This window comes from Canis aureus, chromosome 9, assembly GCF_053574225.1.
Source record: "Canis aureus isolate CA01 chromosome 9, VMU_Caureus_v.1.0, whole genome shotgun sequence".
In the NCBI taxonomy this organism is placed as follows: domain Eukaryota; kingdom Metazoa; phylum Chordata; class Mammalia; order Carnivora; family Canidae; genus Canis; species Canis aureus.
This window is the reverse complement of record NC_135619.1, coordinates 67,711,718-67,728,656: the sequence shown is the minus strand read 5'-3', so window position 1 is coordinate 67,728,656 and position 16,939 is coordinate 67,711,718. Positions and strand designations below refer to the sequence as shown.

At 52.9% G+C, this 16,939-nt stretch overlaps 1 protein-coding gene across 1 annotated transcript in view; it reads left to right on the top strand.

The window, feature by feature from the left end:
* The first annotated feature begins 10,546 nt into the window (after positions 1-10,546).
* SYNE3 (spectrin repeat containing nuclear envelope family member 3) overlaps positions 10,547-16,939 on the top strand; it is a 107,017-nt gene continuing 100,624 nt past the window's right edge. Inside the window, exon 1 of the mRNA XM_077910478.1 lies at positions 10,547-10,641. The gene's annotated coding sequence lies outside the window, so the exon portion shown is untranslated. The remainder of the gene's footprint in view (positions 10,642-16,939) is intronic.

Sequence of the window (16,939 nt, the reverse complement as noted above, 5' to 3'; positions counted from 1 at the left end):
GCAGTGACTCCCAGGTGAACAGGAGATTCTACAAATGAAGCAGCCGACACTCTGGGAATTTTTTTTTTTTTTAAGCAGCATTCTGGGAGCATTTGATGTAAGCAGGGCAAACAGCCCTCACGTGTCCCTATGCCTTGAGCTTAAGAGCCCTGTATAAGAATTCCAAGTCACCAAGAAAAGGGACATTGTATTCCACGAGCTCTGGCTAAGAAGTCAGGGAAACATAGCACAGATCAGATTGCCTACACAAAGTATACACACGTGGCTTCATTAAAGGGGTTGTGTTAAAAAGTTAACTTCAGGGGCGCCCAGTGGCACAGTCGGTTAAGTGTCCGCTTCTTGGTTTTGGCTCAGGTCATGATCTCACAGTCTCGGGACCAGGCCCTGCGTCTGGCTCTGCATACGGCAGGGAGTCAACTTGGGATTCTCTCTCTCCCTCTGTTCCTCCTCCCTGTGTGCACTCTCTCTCGCCCCTAAATAAACAAACTTTAAAGGAATACATTTTTCCATCATTATGGGAGATAAACAGTATGGACGTCCATACGACATTTGGATGGTGTTGTATTGTGCAATCCAGGACGCACACTTAGAGGCATCGGAGATTATATCCTACAGCCCAGCACTATTTCCCTGCTGTTGGGGGCCAAGCCCTTCAGAGGTTTTGTATGGATCACAGTTTTATTTTTTTCCGCCCCACCCCCACCCAACCAGCTTCTAGGCAAACAGAATTCATTATTTTGCCCCTGGTCCTTACCACTATATCTGGCTCTTAGTACGTGCTCCATGCATAATTCTCAAGAGAAGAACACATACAACGGTGAGCAATCCAGGGCGGTATCGCAGAAACCCCAAATTGCACAAAACTCCTAACACCGCCCACAGATCCCGCAGGATGTGAAGACACATCCCAGCAGGGGATGTGCTAAGGGGGACACAGAGCGCAGTGAGACACTCCTGCTCCCAAGGGCCTCAGTCATATGGTGGGACAGATGCAAGAATGTCACAGTCCTAGGGCCAGTGGGGGCCCCAAGTACAGCGAGTCAGCGCCTCAGGTACCAGAGAAAGCTCGGTAGAGCAGACTGAGTGTCGAAAGAAGGGTGAAGAGCTGCTGTTTGAAAGGGAAGGATGAGGGCACCTGGGTGGCTCAGTCAGTTAACTGTCTGCCTTTGGCTCAGGTCATGATCCCAGGGTCCTGGGATGGAGGCCCACCTTCAGCTCCCTGCTCAGCTGGGAGCCTGCCTCTTCCTCTCCCTCTCCCTGCCACTCTCCCTGCTTGTGCTCTTTCTCTCTGTGTGTCAAATAAAATCTAAAAAAAAAAAAAAAGTTTAAAAATGAAAGGGAAGGGCAGTCCAGGGCGAAGGCTCAGAAGCCCAGACGTGCTCCAGGGAGATAATGACATGTGCACGTAGCTGAAGGCCTTGGGATCTCCTCCCCACAGAGAGAAGGTCACAGGAAGAGTGTAAGCTGCAGAGCTCTGCAAAGCTGCCCCTGGCAGGCATGTTGAGGACGGAGGGGAGGCAGCAGAGTGGCAGAGGGGGACCAGGCAGGAACTGGGGTGAGCAGAGGGCACCAGTGTGAGAGGTTCCCTTAGGACTGTCAGGAGGTGAGGAGTGGGCTGGGAAGGAAAGCTTGGGCTGATCCCCAGGTTCCTGGCTTGGAGGCTGGTGAGAAGGGAGCAGGGATTGAAAGGCGAGTCACATATTGCTTTTGGACATTCCAAGGGGAATTGAAATCACTAGGTTGTAGCTAAAATACAGGGGCACATTATACTCAGATTGTTGCCTCTATGGGTCGGGCTATAGATTTGGGGAGGAAAAGCGATCAAAGGAACAACAGAAGAAACGAGAATGTGTACAGTTGGGAAGGATGGGCCATGGGACTGAAGGGAGACAGGTGCAGAGGCCAGAAAGGACCCAAGTGAGTGTCACCTGGATGATCTGGCAACTGCGGTGAGCACGGTTGTGGGCCGAGGTGATCAGGGTGTTCCGTGAACCTGTCAGGGCCTCTGGAGCACAAAGGAGCCAGGCCAGTGGATGTGGAAGGTGGCTTCCGGCTGTCATCTCTGTGTCCACATGCGAACCCAGAGTTCGTAAGCCAAGCACACAGGGTCCAGTCCCTTTGCTCAGGTTCAGCAGCGACACAAACAAGCAAACATTTCGGTGGGGATGGTGAACAGCCTTGACTCCCGCGGCCCGCAAGGATCTTTCAAACACCCAAGGACACTGAGATGTGTGTGTGGCCTTCTCTCCTGCCTGAGAAGGGCTGCTTCTCTCTGCTGAGTAGGGCTTATTAATTAGCCAGGAGGCACGATGAGTGGCACTTGCCGTCCTTCTCTGTATCCCGACTCTACAATATTAAGGAAGAAATCGAGGATGAAAGTTCTTTAAAATCCAGGGCTGGGGGCAGCCCGGGTGGCTCAGTGGTTTAGCACCGCCTTCAGCCCAGAGCCTGATCCTAGAGACCCAGAATCGAGTCCTGCATTGGGCTCCCTGCATGGAAACTGCTTCTCCCTCTGCCTGGGTCTCTGCCTCTCTCTCTCTCTCTCTCTCTCTATCTGTGTGTCTCTCATGCATAAATAAATAAAATCTTTAAAAAAAAATAAGATGAAATCCAGGGCCAGGGGGTCACCTGTGTGGCTCAGCAGTTGAGTGTCTGCCTTTGGCTTAAGTCATGATCCTGGGGTCCTGGGATCAAGTCCCGCATTGGGCTCCCCACAGGGAGCCTGCTTCTCCCTCTGCCAGTGTCTCTGCTTCTCTCTGAGTCTCTCGTGAATAAATAAATAAAATCCTTTAAATAATAAGAAAATAAATAAAATAAAATCCTGGGCCAGGGGCAGCTCCTGCCTCGACTTGCCGCAGAGTCCATCTGGAGACCACTCGATCCGTGTGTTTGGGTTCATCCATTTGCAGCAAGATTCTAAGACTTTGTGGATGAGGCTCCTGCAGGGAAAGATCCTCTGCTGGGGAATCGTCTTGGGCTGTCAAACTGTCCTCAAGAGCAGCAGGTGTCACACAGACCACAGACCTGTTAGATACAAGCCCCTGCCACTGGAGCACAGGGCCCTGAGTGTGGGCTTCCCCAAAGAGCAGAGCCCCGCATGCCCATGTGCTGCTGGGGTGTGTGTGTGGGGGTGGTGGTGGCACAAATGCCCTGCCCTAGTTCCGCTGCCCGCCAGATGGGGCTCAGAGGCCTCCCGGCTTCCTGGGCACGTTGACTGTCACACAGCCCTTCCCCATTATCAGAGATCCAGAACAGCCAAGCCTGCCGAAAGCAAGCAGAGAGCACTTCAGCAGATTTCAAAAACGTGTCTGCAGGGAGCAAAAGAATAAAAGATCCCTCTGCCTCCTCAGTGGAGAAGTTTTCCTTACTCACAGCCTCTTCCTGAGTTGGCCTCTAGCCCGAAGTTGTGTTTGCAAAGCATAGTAACTGCAAGATCAGATTTCCCACGGTAGCACATATTTGCACAGAGCGAGTTTGTAGCACATTCTCTTCATCCTAATCCTCATGACAGCTCCTAGAGGGAAGACAAGGCCAAACTGGCCCCACTCTCTTGATGTGGAGAGATGGGGGGCAGAGGGACAGGTGGCCCTCCAGGCCCAGTCAGCTGGGGGATGCAGAGCCAGGAGATTCTCACCCAATGAGGTTTTCACCCTGCCCACCCACCCCAGGGCTGGCAACACCCATATTCTCAAGGCTGCATGTAGACTTCAAAACAGAACAAATAAGCCAGGTTGCTGGTATCCTGTTGTTTAAACCAAAAGGATGAAGCTGTAAGGGGGAGCGGCATGGGATGCTGTATTTTTTTTTTTTTTATTGGAGTTCGATTTGCCAACGTACAGCATTTCACCCAGTGCTCATCCCATCAAGTGCCCACCTCAGTGCCCATCACCCAGTCACCCCATCCCCCCGCCCACCTCCCCTTCCACCACCCCTCATTCATTTCCCAGAGTTAGGAGTCTCTCATGGTTTGTCTCCCTCTCTAATTTTTCCCACTTACTTTCCCTCCTTTCCCTTATAATCCCTTTTACTATTTCTTATATTCCCTGTATGAGTGAAACCATATGTTTGTCCTTCTCCGATTGACTTACTTCACTCAGCATAATGCCCTCCAGTTCCATCCACATTGAAGCACATGGTGGGTATTTGTCCTTTCTGATGGCTGAGGAATATTCCATTGTGTACATAAACCACAGCTTCTTTATCCATTCATCTGTCTATGGACACCAAGGCTCCTTCCACAGTTTGGCTATTGTGGCCATTGCTGCTATCAACATTGGGGTGCAGGGATCCTGTCATTTCACTGCATCTGTATCTTTGGGGTAAATCCCCAGCAGTGCAATTGCTGGGTCATAGGGCAGGTCTATTTTTGACTCTTTGAGGAACCTCCACACAGTTTTCCAGAGTGGCTGCACCAGTTCACATTCCCACCAACACTGCAAGAGAGTTCCCCTTTCTCCGCATCCTCTCCAACATTCGTGGTTTCCTGTCTTGTTAATTGTCCCCATTCCCCATTCTCACTGGTGTGAGGTAGTATCTCATTGTGGTGTTGATTTGTATTTCCCTGATGGCCAGCGATGCAGAGCATTTTCTCATATGCTGGTTGGCCATGTCTATGTCTTCTTTGGTGAAGTTTCTGTTCATGGGATGCTGTATTTGGAGAGAAACCACACTTTTAGCCTGTGTCAGCAGCCACGGAGAGAGCTGAGCGTGGACGTGGCCTTCCTGGTATACAGCAATTCAGAAGACACGAAGCCACGTTCATGATCTGAAACGCACTCAGTCAGACCTGGGCGGTTTAGGGTATAAAGCTTAGAACTTTGATGCTTTTCTTGCTGCATACACAGGTAATCAACACAACCCGAGGGTTTGATCCTGTTGTTTACACACACCCACACTGCCCCCCACTGCCTCCTCTTACCCCAGGACAGACTTCCAGGCTGCTGCTCACCCTCTCATGGCACATACATTACATGCAGGCAGCTACTAAAGCTGGTGCAGTTCTTTGCAAAGTACAATTAATTTTTCATCAATAACCTTGGCCCCTAAGAAACTCATCACACCGATGAGGCCAGAGATTCACATTTCAGCTTCAACCAAACTCTGTGTAAGAAATGGATGGAGAAAAAAAAAAAAAAAGAAAAGAAAAGAAAGAAATGGATGGAGATTGAATCATGACCAGGAAATGGTCCTCCCCTATTGCTACGAGACAGAAGGCCTAGTGATTAAGCGTGGCCTGAGGCCAGAATGCCTGAATTTGTACCCGGTCCCATGATAGCTGTGTGATGATGGGCAAGTCATTACCTTCTCTGTTCCTTCATTCGTAAAATCGGATAATAGTAGCTGCCCTGAAGGGTGTCAATTAGGATTACATGAGTTAATGTAAGTAAAGGCTTAGTACAGTACTTGGCACTGGTAAGCCCTTAATCAGTGTTAAATATCATTACCACCCAGAATGCCTACCCCTAAACAATTAGGCCTTCACGCTTCCCATTTCTGGATTCCTCTAAGGTTCAATTCTGTACCGTACAGCCTAGCATTTGATGACATGCAGCGTTGTCTAGTTATTTCAGTATTATTTTGATGCTTGAGTCTTAATGTTGCTTCCTCCAGAGATTGTAAGTTCCTGCTGGTGGGAACCATGTAGTTTGTTTTTGTTGGATTCCTATGATGCACAACCCTGTCCTGAGTATCCGCCAGACACATAAACATCCCTAGAGTGTGTGCATCACTATAAACAAGTAGGAACAGATCCGGTGGTGTGGCATTATATACAGCTACTACCCCCAACACTAACATGCTAAGTTAGCTAACACGCTCACCTTTAGGGCTGCTTGTCTCACCATAAGCCCCCAAACTGGAAACAACCCAGATACCCTTCAACGAGCAAATGGCTAGACAAACAGTCCTCCCTCCAGCCATGGAACACTCCTCAGCAATGAAGGGGTAGGAACTTTTGATACAGAAACACTCTGGAAGAATTGCCAGTGAATTGTGCTGAGTGAAAGTAGCCAGTCCCCAAAAGTTACATACTGTATGATCCCACTTATATACTATTGTGTAACAGAAATGTAATATCAAATGGCAAAATTATAGAAATGGGAGCTGATTAATGGTCGCCAGGGGTTAAGGAGGGGATGAAAGCAGGGGAGAGGAGCAGCATGAGGGATCCTTGGAGGGTGGGAAGACCTGCATTATGATGGTGGCAGCATCAACATCCTGGTCGTGATATTATGCTCTATGGTTTTATAAGACATCACATTGGGGGTGGGGGTGGGGAACTGGGTAAAATATACAGGGGTCTCTCCGTATAATTTACCACAACTGCATCATCTACAATTGTCTCCTAATCAAACGTTTAATTTTTTTTCAAATGTTTAATTTTTAAAAACTGCTTATGGCATCCCCAGCAGAAGCAGAAAGAATAGATTGGGTTGCCCATCGATGGGAGAAATATGGCAAGCCTCTTCCAGAAGGGTTTTATTGTTTAGGAATAAAGTTTGAAAAAACAACAACAACAACAACGGAATAAAGTTTGTCCTCGTGGAAGGGGAGGTGGGCGGGGGATGGGGTGGCTGGGTGACGGGTACTGAGGGGGACACTTGACGGGATGAGCACTGGGTGTTATACCATATGTTGGCAAATCGAACTCCAATAAAAAATATACAAAAAAAAGGAATACAGTTTGTCCATTGTACTTAACATTTTTGTTTCCATTAGTACTTAACCCTTGGGATGTACTAACAGCAGTGTTCAATCATGCTAAACAACATTATTGTCTAATGCCATCAAGATTCACATGTGTTTTTTTTTTAACTGCTGGGAGGAGTCACTGAAAAATCATATTTTCCAATTCTCTCATTTCACAGATTCAGAAACTCAGAGGTGAGCCAAAGTTACACAGCTAACCAGCAGCATTAACCAGGACCCGGACCTGGTCATCCCAGGATCGAGTTCTTGCTTCCAATCACTTTAGATTTTTATTTTATAAAAGCACAGTACAATTAGTGTATCTAGAGGAATATCCTGAATTACTTCCATTTCCAAGCTTAGAGCCCGAGATGACTTACTGCCCTCCAGCAGGGGCGCCCCTGCCCAGGTATGGGGTGGCTGCTGCTGCTGGGCACACAAACTTACCCTGAGAACAAACCAGGCTGGTGGACCCCTCTCCCTACAGGTACAAAAATAGGACCAGAGTGGGAAAGGACAAAACTACTCTCAGAGGACTGGCTAGAAAGAACAGAGAAAGAAGCAGCTGGGAGCAGAGCCAGGATGAGAACCAGCCCTCCACACCCACATTGGGGCTTCTCTGACGAGGGACCCCAGAAACGAGCACCCCGGTGTGAGCTTTTCGTTGCTGTGTGGCCAACAGCATTTATTTAAGTCATCGTGAAGGGGGAAGTCAAGCTAGGGACAGGAAAATGAAAACCCCTGGGCAGGGGCCCTCCTTCCTGCCATCTTGACTCAGTTTACCCATACATACGAGGGGTTTGGATTACCCAGAAGAGCCGCTCCAGCTTTTGTTCTAAGCTTCCTGTGGGGACTGAACACACAAACAACTAAAAAGCAGGCTTGCGAAATAAGGCTTGTCCAGATCGCTACCCAACTGCTAATGCGTAACAGACCTGAATCATTTCCCCGGGCTCATTAAATCAGCCCCTGCTTCCCCCTGGAGGGTGGTGGAGATGCTGGCTGCAGAGGGGGGAGTAGGGAAGGAGCAGTCAAAATTTCACTTTTTTGGGAGACATTTTGTACGCTGCACAAACAGCCCCCACTGGCAAATGAGTCAGAATTTCCGAATAGCATAATTTTAGGGCCCTCCTTGTGGTTCCCTCTCTGGGCCACTTCTGAAAGGGAGGTCTCAGGGCGGAGTTTCCTGTGTTCAATTCCAGAGATGCTGCGGGGGCTCTCCCCTCCGTCCTTTGCCAGAATTTTCTTTCCAGAGCACTTTTCGCTTCTACTCCTTTCTGTAGCCGTGGGTCATGCCAAGATGAGGTGAAGGTTTCGAGTCTCCCTAGCTGCAAACTCCCCAATTTCTCCCACACTGATTACTCAACATTTTCCGCTCCGCTGTGGACTACTTTGGAGTGGCAGGAGCCAGCCACAGAATTAATAAAAAAAATCAGGCCCTGTGTTTATGTCAGGCTTAAGAAGGGCAACAGGAGAGTGTCCTCACAAATCATCAAGCCCTCTAAAGCCAAAGGTAATACAACGGTGACAATAACTCTACTGAGATCTTCATATATCATATTTTTTATCACATATGTTTTCACCTATGGAATATTCTTGCTCCCCCCACTTAAGAGTTGAGAGAAGCCAGGATCTAAGAGGTTGCATGGCTTACTAGGGGTCTCTCAGTGAAGGAGTGGGGAGGAAGGCCCGGAATGTGGGCCTCATAGCTTTGAGGTGGTGCTCTGGACTGCATGAGCAGGGAGATGGTCAGTGCATCTCTGTGCACACCCCTGTCCCGTTCAAGAGACAGCCCCCTGGACACAGAATCATTGCACTGGGACCTTGACCTCTGGCAGTAGTAGTACCCTGTGCCTCACTCTCCGTATCCCCAGGGATCAGCACATAGTAGGTGCTCAGGAAATGTCTGAATAGCTGTATACCAGAATCTGGTATATAGCTGGTCGTGATCGCGCTCTGCCCAGAACAGCTCACATGAGCGGGGTGCTCACACTACCAGGCGCAAAACCATTTAAGATGGACTCTTACGATGAGGCACCCTTAACAGAAGAGGAAATCAAGGATGAGTAATGAGCAGAAAGTCGCCAACTCGGGCAGTTTGGCGCCAGAGCTCGAGCTCTTTACCCCAACTGTGCCAAACCACCTCTCACTACAGGAAGTGGACTTCTGGTGGCCCGCTTCTCCTTCTTTCCAGCAGTGCCAAAGGGACCATCTGAATCCTTGAGCCAAGCACCTGACCTGTGTGCCTTAGTTTCCATCCTAAGACAGAACTAATTAAACTTTTCCTAACCAGCTGGGAAACCCTGGCAGAGAGGTAATGAGGAGATCCTTGTGAAAGCGTCTGGAAAGGCAAAGAGCATTATCCAAGTGCCAAGGATCATAATGGTTCATTGCTGTCTGTACCTTCAGCTTGGCTAATGTGACCCCTGTGACAGCCCCTCAGATGGAGTCTGGGTGATAATGAGAAACATAATAGGACATCTAGAACAGGTCAAGGGGAAGCATGGGAAAGGCCCTATGTGGGCCTCTCCTATGACCCTGTGAATAATTATAGCTTAATGAACAGAGAGTTCTGAGTTAGGAGGTGTGGCTGACACTGGCATTCTAGCCCCAGCTAGGTCTACAGTGTGACTTCTGGGCTGCGGCGTGCTTCTGCTTTGCTCTCAGCTGGGAAAAGACACACACACCTCCACCCCCCTGCCCCATGCACACCCCAGTACTATCTGGCCCTGTTTGACAATTTAATCTTTGTCTTAGGACACTGATTGATTCCACAAATATGGATGGAGGACCTGCCAACCGCTCTAAGAAACAGAAGCGGAAGACGCCCCCTTGGAAGCAGTAGATCTGGGCCAGCTCCCTAATTCCTCAAGCTCAGCCTCCATTGTCTCATCTGCAAAATGGGTGAAGCCACGCCTGAACTGCGAAGCCTGGAGTCCCCGCAGGTACACAGTTCCACGAGCTGTGTCCTTAGCGGCTCTCCTCGCAGTCCAAAGGAGACAACCAATCAGGCAAACCTGTAATTACTCTGACAAAGATCAGGGCTGGGGTGGAGGGACAGTTCAAAGGGCCCCAGTGCGCTGGGAGCCAAAGGCACGTTCGCAGATAAGATTCAGACATTCTGCTGCAAGGTTTAAGAGTTGGTGGAGCCTCGGATCAAGGGTGAGAAGGAGAAGGGTGAGAAGGATGCGTCTTTTGGGTGGGAGTGTGGCGCTGGGAGACTTTCCTGGGCCTTGCGTTGGTGGGAGGTCCAGATGATGCTTAGAATTCACGTTGCTTGTGGCTCACGTACCCTGGCATCCTGGGAGGAGGGGGGGGCTCCCACCTGAGCCCAGGCCGGAGATGGCTGGCGGCTGCAGCACTGTGGGGTGGGAGGGACCGGATGGGGCGCCCCCACTGTCAGGCCAGCTGATAGGTGTCACTTCCTTCTTGGATTTCGCGCCTCCGGGAGGAGCGCCCTTGCATTTGGCCCCACCTTGGCTCTCCAGGGGGCAAGGCCTGGCGGGCTCCCCCCAGCCTTCTCCCCAAGTCCGGACGCCAGAGAAACTCGCTCCAGACCCAGCTTTCCCCGCGGGGGGGAGGCAGCTCCGCGCCATCCCCAAGGATGAGACCCCCAGGCGGAGGCGGGCAGGGGTCCGGGGATCCGGGCGCTCCCGGGGGGCGCGGGGCCGCGGGGGAGGAGGGGAGCCCCAGGGCACCCCGGCCTCCCCGGGAGGGGTCTGCGATGGGCGCCCCGCGGGGCGGGAGGGGCGCGCCGGGGACCTCGGGGGCGCGCGGAGCAGGGCGCGTCCTCCTCCGGCCCCGGGGGCAGGGCTCCGGGGCGGGACCCTGACCCCGAGGGACTGGGCGGGGCTGGGGGCGAGTGTCGGCCCCGCCCCGGAGCCGCCCGGGACGCAGGGAGGAGGGAGCGGGGCCGAGCTGCCCGCGGCGCCAGCTCCTGCACGCTCCGGGCCGGTGAGTGGCGCGGGGCCGGGGCCGGGGCCGGGGCCGGGGCAGGGGCAGGGCCGGGCCCGGGAGGCTCGGGGTCGCCGAAAGTCGGGGGTCCCGGGGAGGCGCGCCCGGCGCGGGGCGGGGGCCGTGGCTGACAGCTGCGGGCGGGCGGGGGGGCGGGTATTTCTAGTTTAAACCCAACGGCTCCCTGCAGCCCGCGAAGTCCTCGAACCTTTCGGGTCCCCGAGCCCGGAGGCCCGGCCCCCAAGAGAAAGCCCCTAAATCCCGGGCAGCGTGTCCCCTCCGGGCTTGGCTCCGCCTGCAGCCTCCGCTGGGGGCCGGCGACCTGTCACCGTGGGCCGGGGCCCAGGACGGTCCTCCTGGGCCGGGCACCCCCCCCCCCCCGCCCCGCCCCGGCCCCGCAGTGCCTGGGACAGCCCGGAGCCTCCCGCTGTGCAGCTTTGGGCAAACCCCTCGGCCTCTCTGAGCCTCATCCCTCTAGGCGGCTGTAGGGGGCCAAAGATCTCTTGCAGGGCCCACCAGCGAGCCCCAAATGATTGCCCACTCCCCTTAGGGCCTTCAGATCTTGACTCCAGGCAGCAGACCCCGTGGGTGTAACCCGATGGTCAACTCAGAAGTAGTGAGTGTGCCCCGCGCAGGGCCGCTGACCTCTGCCTCAGAACTATAAGGCTGCTGCCCGGTGATGATGAGCGTTGTTATTTGGTCACCTTGGCCCCCGAGCTCTGGCCCAAGGCTGCCCTGGGACCCTCTCCTAGGTTCCTGGTCTCTTTCACCTCTGAAGGGTCAACTTCCCCCTGGCACCAATGAGGGACCTGCTACAGCTCGGGGATGCCAGTGGGGGAGCCTGACATGCCCTGGAAGCCTGCCCCATCCCTGGTGAGTGAGGGCAGGAGGAGGCAGTGGGGCAAAGGGACCGTCCTCCTGGGAAAGGGAGCCTGTCACAAAATCACTGCCCTCCTCAGCTTGGCGGGACAGCCTCCTTCATCCACCAAGGAGAGAGAAAACAGGCCCAGAGGTGGGGAGGGACTTGCCGGGAGCTGGACGAGAACAGAAGCTGGCTCTCTCAAAGGGTCGGGCCCTGCCTCCTGCACAGCCAGCAGCCTCCCCCCCCGCACCCCCCCGCCCGCCCCAGGGGTCAGGAGCTGGGAGGCGCGAGGGCAGAGTTGATGCCAATGGGTTGTTTTGCTCTGTTTCCTGTAACCGTGCCCCAGCGGGGCTCCCTGACACGTGTGGGTCTGCACATTCCTCAGGCAGGGACCAGGCTGGGCTGCCCGACAGCCACAGCTGTGCCAAGCCTGCTGGCCCCGGGGCGCTGTTTTCAGCTAGAGAGGCCCCTCTGAGGGCAGCTGGAGGGGGGAGTGGGCCGGGAAGGCTTATTTCTGGAACTCCTGTCTTGCTGGGGGTCCCGAGGAGGCCTGAGGATTTGCCGAGGGCACTGAGGGGAGGGGAGAGAATCCAGGCTCTGGTTTCTGCTTCAGGGTCCAGGCTGGCCCCCTGCAGGCACCCTTCAGGGTGAGGCTGAGCTCCTGTCTCCATGGGAACAACCCTCTAGGACAGCTGCTTTGCATGTTCTGTAGCTGCCGTGAACCTGTCCTTGCCTGGGTGGCCGCTGCGCCTTGTGATGCCAAAACCTGGGGCCCGGACAGCTGGGGGATCCTGGCTTGGCTGCAGGGTGACTTCCGCTCTGGGGAGGTAAGACTGGACAGGTCCAACACAACCCCCTAAACACCCGGGGGCCCCCCGAGAGCCAAGAAGGCGGCGGGGCCTTCCGTGTTGCCCAGCTGTTAAGAATAGGAGTGAGCATGTTAGACCACCTGGGTCCAGTCCAGCCTTGGCCATGGAAAAGTCACTTCACCTTTCTGAGCTTGGATTTTCTTCTCCAGGAGACAGGGGTAGTGTCCCCATCTGGGGGGCTGTGAGCATTCAATGGGGTGCTCCATGAACAGCGTTTTGTATGGGGCCAGACACAGCATATACAAGCGGCTGTCACAGTTTATGATGATGGAGCCTGGCAGGGACACCTGAGTACGCCCTGCCCACCTCAGCTCTGCCCTTTCCTCTCCACCTTGAATCCCCATGTCTGTCCAGTGGCACGTGGCTGTGCACTCCTGAAAGCTGGTCTTTGACCCAGGCAGAGAGATTTGAGAGGGGCCTGCCATGGGACCCCATGTGTCTGTGGGCTCTTAGAAAGCATTTCCTGTCTCTCCTATGGCCCTGACAGCAGCCAAGGCCACCACTGCTGGCCCATTTACAGATGAGACAGATTCAGAGGCCAGGAGTTGAACTCTGGGTTCTTGACTTGGTGCTCTTGCTTACACCCCGCAAGCGTGTCTCAGACAATAGCAGCATCGTGATCATTAGGAGAACAGTATTGACGAGGCAAGATTTTGGTCACCAATAAGACATTGGTATTTGCTGGGAAAGAGTGGATTTTGAACTTTTTCTCTCTGTAATGTTGAATAAGTAGCTCAACAAGGTCACCAAGAGAGGACCCTGGGAAGAGGAGATGGAGGTTTTGGAATTGTCAGCTGACCCTCTCCACCCCCAGGGAATCATTGCCTCTGGATGTGGGGAGGGCGTTCTGGGGGCTGAGCAGCTAATGAGCAGGTAAAAAGGGGTGGGGGTGGGGGATGACAGTCCCAGCAGCTAAAACCTCAGTTTTGTCATCTCTAAAATAGAGATAAGAGGCCCCAATGCCTCCGTGTGGGGTTGCTGTGGGGATAAATGAGACAATTGGGGGCAAGGCTCAGCAGAATGCCCTGCAGGGTGGGAACACATCATAGGAGGAGTCACCCTGGTTTTATTATTAGTAATCCTCCTAATGTAACTGTAACAATGTACTGCGGCCTGCACCTCTTGCCTGGATTTCTAGGCTGCAGCCTCTGGCTGGGCAGGGAATCCCAGCATCTCCGAAAGGCTTTGAAAGGCCGGGCAGAGAGGCGCTAATTACGAAGCTCAAAACACAAACACTAACTACGAGTTGTTTAGCGATGAGTACACGAGAAGTAAAGCAATGGCAAAATGTGAGAAGTGATCACCTTTAATGAGTCAAAGATGACCACTGAGGGGGGTGGTAAGAGGAGACTGGGGCGGGGGGCATGGATCTGTGACAAAGGACTTCGCCTTGTAACTATTTGTCAGGACATGTGTGTTTTATGTACACTTCTCTATGTAGATCCTGTTCCATAGATTTAAGTAGGTTTTATAAAAGGCAGGGGAATAGTGACCCCAAGTCAGGGTGGTTATCTTTGATGGAGAAGAGGGCACAGGGTCAGGAAGGAGCCAGCTCCAACCCTTGGTGGCATCCATTATGCTGTTTCTTCTGTCGAGTGGCACGCTCGTGGGTGCTATTTAAAAATATTTTTTTATGCTTCATCATTTACAAATGTGTATTTGTTTCCATATATACATACAAATTGTATGTCTATCAAATTGTCTCTATCAAATCTTACACGCAAATAAAATTAGAAGTAGTGTGAAACATTTCACAAAGCCCTCTTAGGAAATCACACTCTTCCCATGGATTCAAATATTAATCCGGCTGGATCTAAAAAATAAAACACAAATCCTATTGTGTGACAGACACCTGACTTCTAATTCTGGAGAAATGACTCCCTCTTCTGAAGTCACACAGCTGGAAGACGGTGTGAATACGGCAATCTCAGATTATCAACAGGAGTTTCTAAAGTCTCAGGGTAATGATTTATGCTGATGAATCAGAAAATCCTGAAATGTTTGAGCTGGGAGGAACCTCGGGTCACCTGGACCAACCTGCTGGTTTTACAGCTAATGGAAGTGCCCCGGCCAAGGTCAACATTAGGCACATGGGCAGGAAGGACAGCTCGCTCTGGGCTGCCACACCTGTGTGACTCTCATCGGACACCACCTGCCACACCCAGGCCACCACTGTGACAAGGGCCATGGCCTCTTACTCGGGACAGACAGGGAAACAGGTGTCATATCTGAGATTAAACTAGTGTGATCATTTTAATTCTGAAGAGTCAGAAGAAAGCTACGATGTGCCGTGACCCCACACTTCTAGAACTTAACACAAACACAAGCATCATCAAAGGACATCCCTAAGCAGTGCCCACACTTTCCTTTTGCTAGAAAACTCTCTTAGGACAGCCACTCACATCCTTCCTGCACACTTGATATATTCATCAGTTATCAGAACAACCTACTGCCATAGGTATGGTTCCCTGCATTTTTTTCAGTTGGGGAAACAGGTTCAGAGAGGTTGAATGCCTTGCCCCAAATCCCGGGGCAGGTAAGTGATGGAGCGCGAGTCCCGCCAGAGGAAGAACTGAAAAGACGAGAAACTTTTTCGCGTGTGCTGTGTCACGAACGCATCCTTCCCTCCCCAGAAGCTGCAATCCCTGGTGGCCCAGCCTAGCTGGCAGGTCGTGGGGACATGCCCTCGGCGAGCCTGGTTGGGTGGTGTCCGCCAACCGTCAGATCACAGAAGGCTCTGGAGGCTGATGGCTCTCACTGCCACGCCTTCCTCCTTCTGATCGAGCAGGGCAGCAGTGTGCTGGGATTTGGGGAATCCATCCCATTTTTGGCCCTGTGCTTTGAACGCTCACTTCAGTTCCGGGCTACCTTCCTTCTGCGCAAATCTAAAGTCTTCTTCGGGCCTTCCTGGTGCAGAGCGATCTGTCATGACCAGTGGGGCTCAGGATGCCAGGGGCCCCAGGACTGACATGTTAGGTGGTGGTTCTCCTGATGTGCAGCGGGTGTAGAGGCAGCTGTTGTGTCAGCACATGTGCCCACCTGCGCAGTAGAGACCTGGGACCGTACCCCCCTCCCCTGCTCTGTGTCCTGGGGCCAGTTGCAGCACTGTGACCCCATTCATCATGGGCCTGGCAGGGCTGGTGGTGCCTGCCCACAGGCAGGGCTGATGTGAGACGGAACTACGCAAGTCAGGCAGCCTTCAGAGGCTGGGGAACAAGCCCTCCCTGTATGTGTCTGCGGAGATTGTGTGTGTTTAGAAGTGACAGCTGCAGTGGAGAATGAGAGACTGCCACAGCCAGCCAGAGCCTTGGGTTCATCTCCCCCGAGCCTCTAACATTACTCATGGGGAAACAGTCTCTGCGAGTGGAAGTGACTGGCCAAGTCCCTCTGGTGCCTTGGGGCCGATCCGCGATCTGAGATGGTGTCTTCTGGCCCCTGGACACCCTTCCCAGCTCCCCTGAACATCTTTTTGTCTGCATTCTTGCTGTAACCCAACGTGGGCTGGTCGTGCGACGTAAACGGGGAGGCTTGTCTTTGGGCTTAGGCCCTCCGGCTCATCACCGAGGCCTGCACAGAATAGGTGGGCTCCTGGGCTCACTGGCTGGACTCTAATTAAACCAAGAGTTTTATCTGAGGTCTGAAAAGGGCCGAGCCCCTCCCAAGTGACATTTGCTGAAATAATACAGCAGGCTGACTCACTGGGGTCGCCTTTTCCCTTGTTTCAAAGCGCTGGCCCTACTGTGATGATGGGTGACACCGGCCGGACCCCAGGCACGTTGACCTTCACTTGGGCCAGTTCTTCGAAGGGCCCTTCCTGCCCTTCAGAATGGGAGGCTGAAGTTAGGAGAGCTCGAAGGGGCCTTGAAGTCTGGCTGTCCTCTCATCCAAGGATCGCGCTCCCCCCCATTGGGTGTTGGGGGACTCGAAGTCATATCACAATCTGCCACCTATCCCTGCCAGTGGCACCCCTTGCTCTGAGGACTAAGTCCCAGGCTCCAGGCTGCCTGGCTGGCATTTCAGGCTTTCTACCATCTGGGCTACCTCCTAGTCCCCCAAGGCTGAAAACCCATCCTAGACTTTCCCACCTCCTGACTTGCACTCCCCTGTGACCTCTGCCCCCACCCTGCCCCCTCCGGGTCCTCCCCATCAATACCTGCTAGATACCTCCTCCTCCTCCTGGAAGCCTTCAGGCCACCCAGTGGAGCTGGTGATTTGTTCACCTGTTCCCAGTGCACTTTCCATTTGGTATTTAAATTTCAGCTCCCATGTTCATTCCCCGAGGATTGTGACCTCCTTGAGGGCAGAGATATAGGGGTTTTTCCTTGGCTCGTTATTATGATTTAATTAAGAGACTTTACACTTTAAAATCAGATCTTTTTTTTCTTTAATCAGATCTTTCAGACTGTAGGCGGGCTGATGCCACCCTAATGAGCACCCCCAAATGAAGTGGACGGGGCAGATCCTAGTGATTTCCAGAGCACTTAAGAGAATGGTGGGCTCCAGGGTCCACACCTCCCTTTTGTGGCCCTGTTTGGAGATTGGCCACTTGGAGAGCTGTCCATTTTCC